This window comes from Chrysemys picta, chromosome 9 (genome assembly GCF_011386835.1).
Source record: "Chrysemys picta bellii isolate R12L10 chromosome 9, ASM1138683v2, whole genome shotgun sequence".
In the NCBI taxonomy this organism is placed as follows: Eukaryota; Metazoa; Chordata; order Testudines; family Emydidae; genus Chrysemys; species Chrysemys picta.
The window spans coordinates 37,277,741-37,292,164 of NC_088799.1; positions in this window are offsets into that span (position 1 = coordinate 37,277,741).

Below are 14,424 nucleotides of genomic sequence, written 5' to 3' on the forward strand. Positions count from 1 at the left end.
GAAGGGAAATTGTTGCATGGTTTTTGTTAGCAAAGAGAATCACCTCTGCTCAGAATCCAGCCAATATTGTGCCAGCCTATAAGTCATGCCAGCAGAACAGAGGTAGGGTGGAGGGAAAATCTTGTCTGCCTATGAAAAAATCAGCAAATTGAGCCTTTCCACAGAGAGAAAGAGTATGAGTAGCTGCTATAGCCCTTAATTTAAAATGAAAAAAGTTGGCTAATTATAATGCAATACCGAGGTGTGTTTACAGCACAACGCAAAGTCCCCTGCACCATTTATAGTTATGGTTACCCTAATGAAAAATAAGCAATTTCCACTCTGTTGGGGTGTTTATCGCATAATATCCTGAAGCAGTTAAATAAAATTAAGCAACTCATCAATATTACATCTGCAACAGATGGAGAAAATCTCCATGCATGGATGAGTATTCCCTTTAGTCCTCAAAACAAGATCTTGGGTGCTAGATTTAGTATCTGGCTCTTTGTAAGACATAGCAATAGAAAACCACAGACAACTCCCTATTGACTACTCATCTATGCAGGTACATAGGCAAAGCTTATCCTAGGTAAGGCTGGCAGTGACTTGCCACCTGATCTATTTTTAGACAGTAGCTAATGAATCATTTTTGTCTTGGTTTAAAAACACACATTTTTGGATGAAGAATGTTCCTTCTAAGGGATCCCTCATTGCACAAGTGCAGGAGATAAAGATGCAGAGACTTGCCCAATTTGGAGGATGGCAGAATACCATCATACCAATACCACTTGGTGGTCCAGCCTCACAAATGCAAGCATACCTATGCTTTTCAGCGGTCAATGCAGGCAGATCTGATTGCAGACATATCTAATATATTAATTAATGGAGCAGGTGTGAGTGATTGCAGTATCTGTTCTAGAACAGTCGAAGGAGTTTAGGGGCGGAGCCAAGAGAAGACGATGGTCTAGCACTGTATCATCATTGGTCAGCCTCTGCTACCCTTACTCACTTTGAATATTACTTACATCACGGGTGGCTTCATTGAAGTCAGTGGAACCTTTTGTGAATTAAGGTACTACTCATCATGAGTAAGGGCCCTTTGAGTTAGTCTAGTTAAATTAAATAAAGAATCTAGCTGAATCCTATTGAAAGCTTGCTTACTTCCACCAAAACCCATGGTGGAGTCTGGCTCCTGGAATCTCGGTACCTGTTGCCTGTGAAGTTTAATGCTTGTTTATTCTGATGCTCATTTTTTAATGGGTCATGGGGGAAAATCACAGAAGTAGGAACACTGCAGATTTGGAGAATGAGATTCAACTGTGCGTCTGTTTGCTTTAAGAATTCATACCCTCTTGAAAATGAATCATCAGACCAACACTCTGGCAGCTAGTTTTATGACAAACCTTCTGTTGTCTCTGAGGATCCCTTGACATAAACAGTTTGTTTGAGTACATTTTATTAGACTGGAAAAATAGCATATGTCTAATGTTTTCTAAATCATGTTGTATATTTCTTCTGTGTTACTGCAGAAATGACAATCTCTGTAAAATCTTTCTAAGTTTCATGAAATTCTCTTGTTGGGGAGCAAAACCATATGTTGTTCCCTTCTTCCCTTTCCTCTGGCTTTATGCTTAGCCTGAGGGAGGCTAACATGCTACTGCTGCTGTGGTGAGCAGCTAGCCAGTCAAGAATCCATCCCCTATAATCTCTGATGCCCATCCCCCACTTATATACTATAATTAGGCAAAGAGTTTTTGATCCTTTCCAAATTCTAAGGAAGATGGAAACTTCTTTTTCCTTCCTTTATCCCTTCCCTCTCTCCCGCTTCGTCCCCTTGTATGGGAGAGACTGTTGTTTCAGAGGAAAGCTTTTGCCAAATCCCCTTGTGATCAGTGTGTCAACAGCAGAATTAGCAAAGATCATTCCACCGTCTGTCCATCCTGACAATCTCCCCTGCTGTCTGCACCACTGTGTGTCTACAATCGAAGTGTATGCTTCCGACTTCCTCAGAAAGGGAGGGCAGGGAAAAGCTCAGCAATGCCTGTGAAAGAACACACATGCTCTCTCCTCCCATTGGTTGCCTTTACCATATGGGAGGGTGGTCAGTCAGACTGGTAGGATTCAATTTCTCCAACCATTATCTCAACTTCTAGTACATGCTCATAGAGACTAACTGGTAGTCTGGGGGGGGGGGGGGCAGGGGGATTCCAAATCACTCCTGCTAGAGCTTTCCAAAACAGAATTCTTGTGACTACAGTGGGCACTATGCTGATCTCTAATACTGGTGGGTACTGTGTGTGATCTGCATGTGAGAGAGCAGGCTGTAGAGCAATGTATTACTGTAGTGTAATGGAAAATCACAGTACTTTCCCCTAATTATATGTAGTATACCTGCCAGTCAAGACCCTTTCACCAGAGAGAGAAGCAAAGTAGGGATTTTAGAAGACTTCTAGCTAAAGCAGAGCAGTCTATCATTAACACTCTACTTCTCATCCATCAGGGACTATCTGGAGTACAATTTGAAGGTCTCAGGCAATTTCTCTCTTCAACCTGCAGATATATTATTAGTTTTCAGCTATCTTGCAGCTAGTTTGGGGGAATAATATTGATTGATTGCATTTTGACTTTTGATGGATAATGTGTAGAGCAACCTGTCTGTTTCATCTAGCTAACATGAGCTTTTCTAGATTGAGTGATATTAAACAACACAGTCTAATCATTAACTAAGTTTTCAAAATGATAAAACATCACAGAAATAAATTCTGGTTGTTCACAGCCTCCAAGAACTGTCACACACTTGTATTTCCCTGATTTTAAATGATTTTTTTTTAAAAAGCAGCAAGTCAATCATTTTCAAAGGCTGCCAAAATCATTTGCAGCCAAAAACTGTATGGAGAAATATCAATAATAAATGGCAGGGAGATGTAGCCTTTGTCAGCTCTATTGTGATCTCAAATAATTCCCCCTTCTATTCCCAATTCTATGTTAGGTTTATGGATTTCATATTTCTGTCAGAAATGTTAAAGGTACTGAACATGCTCACATACTATCTATGAAGTTTGATGTAGAACATCTTGCAATATTGGTGAACAAGTATTTTAAGTACCAGTAGGTTCCTGCTTGGCTGGAGGTAGCTTATTAACCTAGATCTCGTCTATTATCTTTGCATAGTTGCTTGAGAGCTGTGGCTGCAGTTGGACGGATTTTACCTTCAGTAGGATTTTTGCCTGAGTAATGAAGTCTGATGACCTTCTTGGTGACTTATATGTATTGGTTGATATTTTTAATGGATTTTTTTTTGACCAGATTCACAGGCACTTTGATACATATTGCACTAATGAAAACTGCAGGGTGCATTGGGCAAATCAATATGTACCCTAAGGATCCCATAGACACAGACTTGGTGCTATTAGAGGGAGGGAGAAAGGCAAAGGGGACATTTGCCTCCCCGCCCAGAAGATCTTCAAGGGGCTCCAAATTATTGTCTGAAATTCCAAAATATGTACAAATTTATACAATGTTAAGCAGTGGAACAGCAGCAGGTTGGTGAGTCTTCATCCTTTATATAAATTATAAAAGCACAGCAAAAACTTTAAACTCTTAGACCCTAGAAAATCTTGGATTTGAACTAGGCCCTGAAATCCTGGAAAATTGTTTGTTTTTCTTAAATAGTGACATCCGGGGCCCCAAAATACTCACTTCCCTCTAATAATGGGATCCTAGAACTGGCCCTGCATAGAAAAAGTGGGGCCAATTTTCAGCCCCCTGTGATGCAGTTTTCCACAATCAAGATGTTGGGCATGAAATTTGGATTTGTGTAGGGTTACCATATTTCAGCAAGCAAAAAAGAGGACGGGAGGAGCCCCACCCCTGTCCTGCCCTAGCCCCGCCCCTGCCCCACCCACTTCCCGCCCCCCTCAGAACCCCCAACCCTCCCCCCTCGCTCTTTGTCCCCTGACTGCCCCCTCCTGGGACCCCTGCCCCTAACTGCCCCCCCAAGACTTCACCCCCTACCTAAGCCTCCCTGCTCCTTGTCCCCTGACTGCCCCCTCCTGAGACCCTCTCCCCAATCCTAACTGGCCACCTCGGACCCTACCCCCTACCTGTGCCCTGATTGCCCCAACCCTTATCCACACCCCCAGACAGAGCCCTGGGACTCCCACACCCCATCCAACCACTCCCCACCCCCTGACAGCCCCCCCCAGAACTCCCGACCCATCTAAACCCCTCTGCTCCCTGTCCCCTGACTGCTCCGATCCCTCTCCCCACCCCTGCCCCCTGACAGCCCCCCCAAAACTCCCAAACACCCACCCCCCACTCCTTGTCCCCTGACTGCCCCCTCCTGGGACCCCTGCTCCTAACTGCCCTCCAGAACCCCACCCCCTACCTAAGACTCCCTGTTCCTTATCCCCTAACTGCCCCCTCCTAAGACCCCCCCCCAAATTCCCCCCCAGGACCCTACCCCCTACCTGTACCCTGACTGCCCAAAACCTTATCCACACTCCCCCCCAGAAAGCTCCCCCCTGAACTCCTGAACCCCCCCCATCTCTTGACTGCCCCATCCAAAACCTCCCTGCCCCTTCTCCTGCCCCCTGGCTCCCTTGTCGTTGCCCTTTGGTTCACCTAAGGGCTCTCTGGGAGCTTGCTGAGTCTCAGCCGTTCTCCCGGCACGCTGAGCAGCAGCGGGGGAGGAGCTCCAGCCTGCCGGAGGCGAATGCAGGGAGGGAGTATTGAGCTATGCTGCAGGGGGGTGGAGGGGGAAGTGGAGGAGGGACTCTCTCGCTGTCGGAGCCCCATGTAAGTAGCACCATCCGGCTGCCCTGTTAGCCGCGAGTGCTCTGCATGGGGGGGGAGGGGAGAGAGGGAAGTCCGGACATTAACAAATTCCCCCCGGACGCTATTTTTAGTTAAAAAATCCGGACATGTCCGGGGGAATCCGGACGAATGGTAACCCTAGATTTGTGTACACATTTGGGATATGAGATGAACAACTCCCTAGGTCTTGATTAGAGCTGGCTGAACCACAGACTTTCTATTTCATGGGAAATTTTGACATATAAAATCTTGTTTTCCTACTGATGCATAACGAAATCATATTTTTGAAACTTCCCATAAAATAAAAAATCCAATTTTTCCATTTAGAAATATTTGTAAAATTTCATTTAAAAATGAAACTTTTTAAAATGATTTTTTAACTTTATATTTTATTTTACATTATTGTAGTTAACTTCATAATGACATATATTATGACATGGCAAGGCATATTATGTGCTACTAACGTTACAATATGCCATAATAGTAAAAGTATTTTATTTTTAAAATGATTAAGGGCAGCTATTTAGTGAAGCTTGAAACATCTTCTCTCTTCTTGCTCAAAGTGTCTCCTATTTTTTGTTGGAATGAAATAATTTGACACTTTGAATTAATGAACAAGAAAAGAAGAATGAACACTCAGTGTACTGATTAGAGGAGCAGCTATTTTGAGGACCCTGATAACATGATTCGAGGCTACCACAAGGACAGTGATGATAAAAGTAAAAATATAAACTGAAATTTCACTGTGAAATGAAATTTCAAATTTTTTCCAAAATGAAAACTCTGGGAATAACAAAAAAAACTTCAAAATAATTTGATTTTGTCACTAGATATTGATGAAAGCAATATGATTTTTTGCAACAACAAAAAAATCAGTTTTACAGAAAAAGCATTTTCCAGTTGAAAACTTTCAACAAAAATGTTCCAGCCAGTTCTAGAGCTGATCCTGCAACCCCACAGAGCAGCTGTCCGAGTGTAAGAATGTGGGATGTGGCTGCAGAGATCATAGATCACTCTCCATTTTGGAGGGTGAGGGCTTGCACTCCAGAGATCAGGGGGTATGAGCCTACAGCAAGATCATGTTGTTGTTCTCTCATGTATGGTTTAAATAAAAATAATGTAACTGATAAAATACAAACTCTCTGCTGTAATATAAAGAACAACAAAAACCGGTCAAAAATTAATTTCAGGGGAACAATTTCTCAGGGAAAGACATGGCTTCATCTAAACATTTTGCTGGATCATGTCAATTTTGATGAAATTTTCAATGGGAAAAAGTCTGGTTTTTTCCACTTTATTATTTTGATTTTTATATTAAACTTACTTTAAAATTATATTTTTACAATACTATAACATTAAACATGTAACATGAAAGTCTAAATTAAATGAATTGAGGTTATCGCAATTAAATGTTTTGATGGTTCCAATTTTTGGGGGGGGATGGTGGTGGGGAGGGCTGGAAGGGAAATTTCTGTTCTGCAGAAAACTTTGAAATTTTGGCTTTTTTTGATCTGACTTAGAATGATTAATTTTTAAATTGAATTTTGGAAATGCCTGTGGAATATAAATGCTGGTTTCCAACTATCACTAAAGGGATGCAAACTCATGTGGATGTGTGTAAAGCCCATGCTTATGTGATCAATCCCAACACTACTGGTGGCTGTGATGTCTTCCAGGGGCACCCAGGGTTGTGAGGCACCTCACTGCCACCTGCCTTTAGCATGATTTTCCACACCCCGGAGAGATGTAGTTATACAGCCCTAACCTCCAGTGTAGACAGAGCTGTTGCCAGGAGAGCTTCGCCACTTGACATATCTACTGCCTCTCAGGGAGGTGGAGTACCTACACCGACTGAAGAATGCCACTGCAGCACTGTATATGTACACAAGCCCAGGAGATAAGTGTCTGCTATCTTCTGCCTGAAAGGAACATATCTGAGGTATGTCACCTCTGGGTGACCTGCCTTAATTCCAAGACCTTAAGAACATAATTTTCAGTGTAGAGCCATGACTTCTTAAATGTTATCCATACAGACATTTCACAATGGTTATGACAATCAGTGAGCTACTGGCTTCTGGTAGAGACCATCTATGCCACACTTCAGTGAACAATGATGGCTATATTAAAGCCTATGCACACCCTGTACCCTGCACGATTAGCATGAAGGGGTCCGTGGGTCACAGAGGGCTAGTGGCATTAACTAAAACAAACTTGAGGAAGGGATAGGATAGCCAGATTTCCAGTTTTTGACCGGAACACCCAGTCGAAAAGGAACTCTGGCAGCTCCAGTCACTACCATTGACCGGGCCATTAAAAGTCCGGTTGGTGTGGGGCTGGCAGGCTCCCTACCCAGCTCTGTGTGGCTCCTAGGAAGTGGTCGGCATGTCCCTCTGACTCCTAGGTGTAGGGGCAGCCATGGCAGCTCTGTATGCTGCCCCTGCCCTGAGTGCCGGCTCCGCAGCTCCCATTGGCTGGGAACCACGGCCAATGGGAGCTGCAGGGGCAGCGCCTGCGGGTGGAGGCAGGGCATGGATCCTCCTGGCCACATCTCTGCCTAGGAGCCGGAGAGACATGCTGGCCACTTCCCAGGAGCTGCCTGAGGTAAGCACTGCCTGGAGCCTGCACCCCTTACCCCCTCCCACATTCCCACCCCTTGCCTCAGCCCTGAGCCCCCCTCCTGGATCCAAACTCCCTCCTGGACTCCACACCTTCTCCCACACTCCTGCCCCAGCCTGGAGCCCCGTCCTGCACTTCAAACTCCTTGGCCCCATCCCAGAGTCTCCTCCTGCACCCCAACCCTTCATCCCAGGCCCCACCCCTGAGCCCACACCCCCAGCTTGAGCCCTCACCCCCCTCCCAGACCCCAACCGCCTACCCCAGCCTGGTGAAAATGAGTGCGAGAGTGAGGGTGGGGAAGAGTGAGTGATGGAGTAAGTGTGGGCGGGGCCATGGGGTAGGAGGCGGGGCAAGGGTGTTCAGTTTTCTGCTATTAGAAAGTTGGCAATCCTAGCAAGGGATGCAAGAGCAGTCACCTGCTGAGTTTTTTGGTGAACAAAAACTTGGTCATGTAATATTGCTTTAGAAGCTGAGTTCCATTTAACTGCATTGCTAAACCACACATCATTTTAGTCACTTGGGGACAGCCGAAGCCCGTTTTGAAAATTTGGCCTCTATTGCGTAAAGGAGCATGTACTTTGTGCTGGTCACTGGGCTACCCTTTATGAATTATTTAATTTTTCAAACAATTAAATAAGTTGTATTAATAAATGGCAAATGTCCTGCTATAAATTGCTGCCCCATATCCCCAGACAGACCTGCTGATAAAAATGTGAGGGTCTGTATGCTAGAGACAGATCCAAAAATCACTGAACATTTTCAGGTTTGTGAATGACTAATGTGCAACTTCATGAGGTTTTAGTATAATTAAGGGATACAAGTAGCTTAGCCCCAAATCTCTTGTGGAGCAGATTTTCTGCAAGTCCTTTATCAGAATAAGAATTAATTTATAAATAATCCTTGTCCATAAGCATTCAAACAATTTTATCCACTTGTTTAAAATGTAGCACGCTCAAACCAGTGATTACAGTGGAGGAGGCTAATGTATACACCCTTGCTGAGCTAATTTGAGTCCACACTCCCACTATGTATTTGTTCATTCATGAAACCCTCATTCAAAGTAAATTGTTGATGGCATACACTGTGAAAATGTACATTTTTCACCCTAAAAGCACAATAGTATGTAAAAGAAGTTCATTAATTCCCCTTGAGCTTGCCAATGCCTCTATCATCTCCAGTGCCAGCCTTAACATACTTTTGCCAGGACTCAGAACCATTTTGCCAGATATTTTCCACCAAACCATCACCATCCTCAAAATTACTGATGCCCAATCCACTTCCCACACGCCCAAACTAGCCTTTGTCCATGATCATCACACCCCATTCTACATGAATGTGAATGAACATCACAATCTCCATGGTTATAAAGAAATAAGCTAAGCACGTGTCTCTAGAACCCAGGTATGTCCCCAAGTAATGCCCATTCCTTTTTCAGCAAACAGAGCTGCTGGTTTTTGTTAAACCCATTCGTAGTAGCTACCTCATAGAGCAGCCAGCTGAGTTGGTGAAATTGACTGGGGGAGGTAGAAGGGAGCACTTCAGGGACTTCCCCCAGGTCTGTCTCTCAGCCGTCACCTCACTCTCCATGAAGTTCCCAGAGAACAGCCCTCTCAAGGCAACCTTCCCCCACATCATGTCTGAGCCATGTTAAGACAGCTGTCGGTGGACAGCCAGAGAGCAGCTCAGCTGGCTCCACAATCATTTGCAGGTGGCTACAGACTGAGGCTAGGGCCAGCATCCATGCTCTTGCTCACCTCTCCCTCATCACAAGTGCGCAGCAAATTGTGGCAGGGTAGGGGAAACCAAAAGAGAGTAAGGGGGAAACATAAAGGAATGTGACCAAGAATGAATAAGCATGGCAGAGAGAGCAAGAGAGCACTAAGGAGAGACAATAACAAGTGGGGAGGAATGAGAGATGCAAAGGGAAGGAGAAAGGCGTACAGTGTACAGGAGAGAGTAGGACAGGATAAAATATTAGAGGGCAGAATGGGCATTTTTTCTGCCCTCTCCTTCCCCCCGCCTTCCCCACAACTTTGGCAAACCCTGTCTGTGCATTCCTTCCCAATCACCTTTCCCCTACATCTTGTTTTGTGCTTTGAAAATCTGTAATCAAACTTTTACTGCAACTATTTTTGAGACAGACTCAAGCAGCTCAAAGTTGCATATTGCCCTTTCTGATTTTTTTTTTTGCATATGAATTCCTCTATTACAGTGTCTTACATGAGGCTTTTTGACAGCTCATGTCCCAGTGAGTTCATCACAAATCCTGAGATCGTTGTCTGTCTTAACTCACTGAAAACATCAAGTAGGTAGTGATTGGTGTGGGTTTTTTTTAAAGCTATCTTCTGCTGCAGTCCCAGTACAGGGCACAGAAAATGTGCACTATAACCAGTGTGTTAGTAACTCCAGCCTATTTTTCATACTGAAGGAAAGCCTGTCTAGTGTGGGGAAGGAGGGGAAAGAGATCTAGACCATCATCTTTATCAGTCCAGCCAGATTTTGTAGTGCATTTGTCTGGGGGAATTCATCAGAGGCAGAATGGTTGCTTTCTCCCTTAGTATTTCTGTGGAGCGCAACACAGGAGCCAAACTTTGCGTTCTTGGGTGGGCTTGCCAATCAGTTTTTTTAAATTGCCCCCCTGCTCTAAAGGATGTAAATACAACAAGCTCACTGAGGAGTTAGGGGTGGGTTAGTGAGCTAATTCTTTGGTATAGTCCCCACATGGACTCATTTTATGTAAAGCATGTGGCGGTTCCGTTCCCTGCAATCCCATCCTCCTGCTGTGGGAGAAATGGAGTTCAGTACCTTGTGCTGGGACCTCTGCTTAGCTGCTAACTTTTAGGAAAGTTTGGCAACTGTCTGAATAAGGTGGGGTTCTGAGGCCACTAGAGAGGTTTAATGCACTGAGATTAATTCAAGCTCTGACACAGACTTGCTCAGTGGCCTTGGGCTAAAGTCTTAAATGGCAGACCACATTTTTCTAATTAACCTTAAGCACCTAAAATTGGAGGGAATTCCAAATTGGAAATAACACCACTGAAGTCAATAGAATTACACCAATGGGAGTGAGAGCAGAATCAGGCCATCTGGTCTGTTGCCTTTATTCTGAAAAGCAGAAATAATGGGGCTTCAATATCTGATGTTGCCCTTTGTAACCAGGGCTGCCCAGAGGATTCAGGGGGCTTGGGGCAAAGCAATTTCGGGGGCCCCTTCCATAACAAAAAATTGCAATACTATAGAATACTATATTCTCATGGAGGCCTCTGCGGGGCCCAAATTGCCCTCTTGCCCGCCCCCCGGGCAGCCCTGTTTGTGACCACCACTGTAGTGAAGAGGTCAGAGGTTTGGTTCACGTCAACACTTGCATTAGGTGGTTCTCCAGTGACCCAGCATGTGAGGATGTATTCAGCCTTATTTGCTTGAAATTATTTTATTTTTCAATTTTGGCTGAACTTTTGGTATGTCTGCAACTTGTTTTCCAATTTGGCTGAATTGATGGGACAGGACTATGTCATGCTGCATCTTAACAACATTGAAAGCTCCAATAAGTGCAATTTGTGCTAAAGTTGATGGATGAAGAAATATCATTAAGAGTTAATAGCGAACAGCAGAATTTTTCTGAATACACAGAGCCACATTCTGATTGGTGCAAATGAAATCAGAGTCTGGCCCGCAGTAATTAAAATCTTTTCTAAACTCCCTTTGGCAAGGTGCAAAGAAATCCTCTTCATTCCGGATGACTAAAAATAAATCCTATTTTGAGTTTAAGAAGTGGCAGCATGACTGAAATGAGACATTCACTTTCATTCATGTTTGCTGTCTATTAATCTGTTCTCTTCACCCTCAGTAGAGTATGACTCAGAATCGCTCATTGTCTTATTCCCTGCAACTGTGTGTTTTGACTTTAAATTCAGCTGTCTGACGCAAAGCAGTGCTGAAATCATGACAGTTTGATCCAGCAAGCTCCCAGAAGACTCTTGATCTTTGCCGGCTGGTAAATGTAACTCGCTCATAGCAGTTATGCAAAACAGATATTGATATTTTTACACCAAATGTTGGGAAGACGATGTCATATGCCTGTGAAGGCATCTAAACTACTGGGGGGGAGGGGGCGGAGGAAACAGGAAGGGGATAAAAATACTTTGCTAATTAAAAGAAAAGGCACATTTTAATTTGTTAGATTGTATTTCTGCCTTACACATTACCCTCCTCGGGGGCTGAACTGGAAAAGAATAGTGGAACTCTAGTCATGCTGATTTTGCTCCCTCCTTTACATTCTCCTTCTTGTGGTGGGCTCTGTCCCCTTCTCCCTTCTATGGTGGCTGCTGACCTCATTTTGGCACATTGGGTTTGAACACATGGTTTCTGGAGTTCGAACTGATACAAAGGAGCCATAAGGCAACAACCAGTTGGGCCCCAAGAGGCAGTATTGTCTAGTGGATCTAGCACTGGACTAAAACTCAGGAATATTGAGGTCCATTCCAAGCTCTGCTACTGGCTTTGGGCAAGTCACTGTGCTCAGCACAATGGAGCCCTGCTCTCTATTTGAGTCCCTAGGTGGTAGTGTAATAGTGCCCTAACTACATAATAATAGTCTTATCCCAATCGCTATCTGGGGTGGGAAGGTGCTGAGGTTTCATTGTGACAGTCCCTAGCATATGAAGCATGTCTCCTAGAACTCTACCTTGCCTGAATCCTCTCCAATGCTTAAAATCAAAATAATCATGGTCACTCATGGGTCATGGTGTCGGGCCTCTCTTTCCAATAATCTTATTCTATCTCTATTTGGGTTTGAATATGTTATTCTCTTGTGTTTGATTTTCTGCTCAGCTCCCTGGGCATGTTGGTGCCACAGGACGGGGTTGTGGGAGTAGAAGCAGGTTCTATGGAACTATTGTTATGATATGCAAATACTCCATCTTGGCTAGTCTGTTATGGTTTTGTAGATTCCTGTTGTGGGAGTGATCTTGGTTCCTAAGCAACATAGGCAAGGAAGAGTGGAAGAAATCAAACTCTTTGAGCACAACTCTGAACTAAATCATTGTGGAGAATGAGCGAGAGAGCTGTATTGTTTTGTATGACTATTATATGTACTCAGTTTCTCTGCCTGATATTATTCTGTCTGACCACACAGAATTAAATCAAAGGATGCTAGGAAATGAGCAGGAAATGAAACAGTGACAGAGATAAGATATCACCAAGGAAAATGCCAAAGGGCCTTAAGAGAATAATGGAGGAGCTATGAATTCAGGGATGCCCAGCTGCCTGACTTTAAGATTAAAAGCAAAACAAAACAATCCCTCCTAAACGAAATGGTTAGAGCCCTGCCTAGAAAGGAAAGGTGGGGGTGAGTGGGCAGCAGCTGCTCAGGATAGAGACTGAGAGAGATGCGGCGTATTCTGTGACTGCCAATATCTCCAAGCCCCTGAGTAGGGGTGTTTGGACTGAGTGGAACTTGTCAAAACTTTCAAGGAAAGGATAATGTTTAGGTGAGACCCATGTCTGTAGGCATTTAGCTGTTTTAACTCACTTCTCTGAAGGTATGTACCTTTGGGTGATTCAATCATACTGTGTTTTGAATAAGCTGTTTTGAGTCCCTTTAATCAGCTACTGATCCTAGGATCCCAGAAGGAAAGTTCTTGCAGGTGCCAAATATAATTGAGCTTGTTTCTCTCATAGGGGGCTGCAAGCTAGAACCTTAGTCTAAGAGTGGGCTTCCATCCACAGCCTGAAACCTGTCACCACAGGGATGCACTTGAGAGGGACTAAAACGGGTCTAAAGCACAACTTGCCCTGTAACAGTCACAACCAGACAAGGGGAGAGCCCATCACTGGTACTGGAAGTTACTTATGTGTATATGAGGACAGACTTTTCCCATCGCCTTGGGGACACGAGAGCTTGCACTTCACACAGGACTTGATTTTTTGATCTTGCTTACCCCAGTTTAACTGATGTAATTCCACTTAACTGGAGTTACTGTGGTGTTTGGATACAACAGTTACTCGTGATTTACACCAGAAAAACAAAACAGAATTGGGTGCTCAGCAGAATATCCGAAAGGAAAGGACTACGAGGTCAGTGCAGTTGCTGTAGATATTCACCCATGTATCAGAAGTCAGAGTTAGGCTTCTTTTTTAAATTCAAGCAGAATAAGATCCTTAACATGTAAATGTTGGATGCAAGTGGATTTTGCTGTTCCCAGAGACCTGTGTTCTAGAAGTGTCCATGTGGAATGAGCGCTAGCTGATCAGTGAGGCATGTTGGCCAGGCTGGCTTTGAACCTATTGAATCCTATTGCAGTGTGGAATTTCTCCCATTGAACTAGGACCCCCCAGACTCTTGCCCTACTCTGCCTCTTTGGTCCTTCGGGATTGTCCTTACAACCTGAAACCAGCAAAGCGCTAACTTTTTCCTTAACTTGTTCTTTTATTGTTTTTCTGTATGAATCAGACAATGAAATGTGAGCCTTTTATTCTGAACTAAGTTTATTGAGGTCAGAGAGATTTGCATACAAATATGTCTGATCTTTTGAGCACCAACCATGTGCAGGAAATAAGTGGTCCAATATAGGACTAAAGTTTGATGTCAAATGTATGTATTAAGTAAAATATCCATAGCTGCAATTAGAGAGACTAGGTGGGTGAGGTAATATCCTTTATCGGACCAACTTCTGTCTACCATGACTCATTTTCTGAGTTAAGGAAAAGCTCCATTTCCCCCCGCCCCTGAAGAAAAGATGTTATGGATATTGATGTCAGATAAGAAAGCAATTTCAAAATGTTGTGGCTGCATATAAACTGTGCATTTACAGTAAATTATTTTTAGTTGCCAGCGGGAGAGAGTGACAAAAAAATCCAATTTACTTCAGTATTGACACAATCCCGTTTTATTTTTAAGCAGCACTGACCTTTGTTGACACCAATTATATGAACTAGGAAATAGACTGAAGTTAACTCTTCACAAACTGCAAATCACTTTGGTGTTGGCAAATATAGTTACATCAACAAATAAGC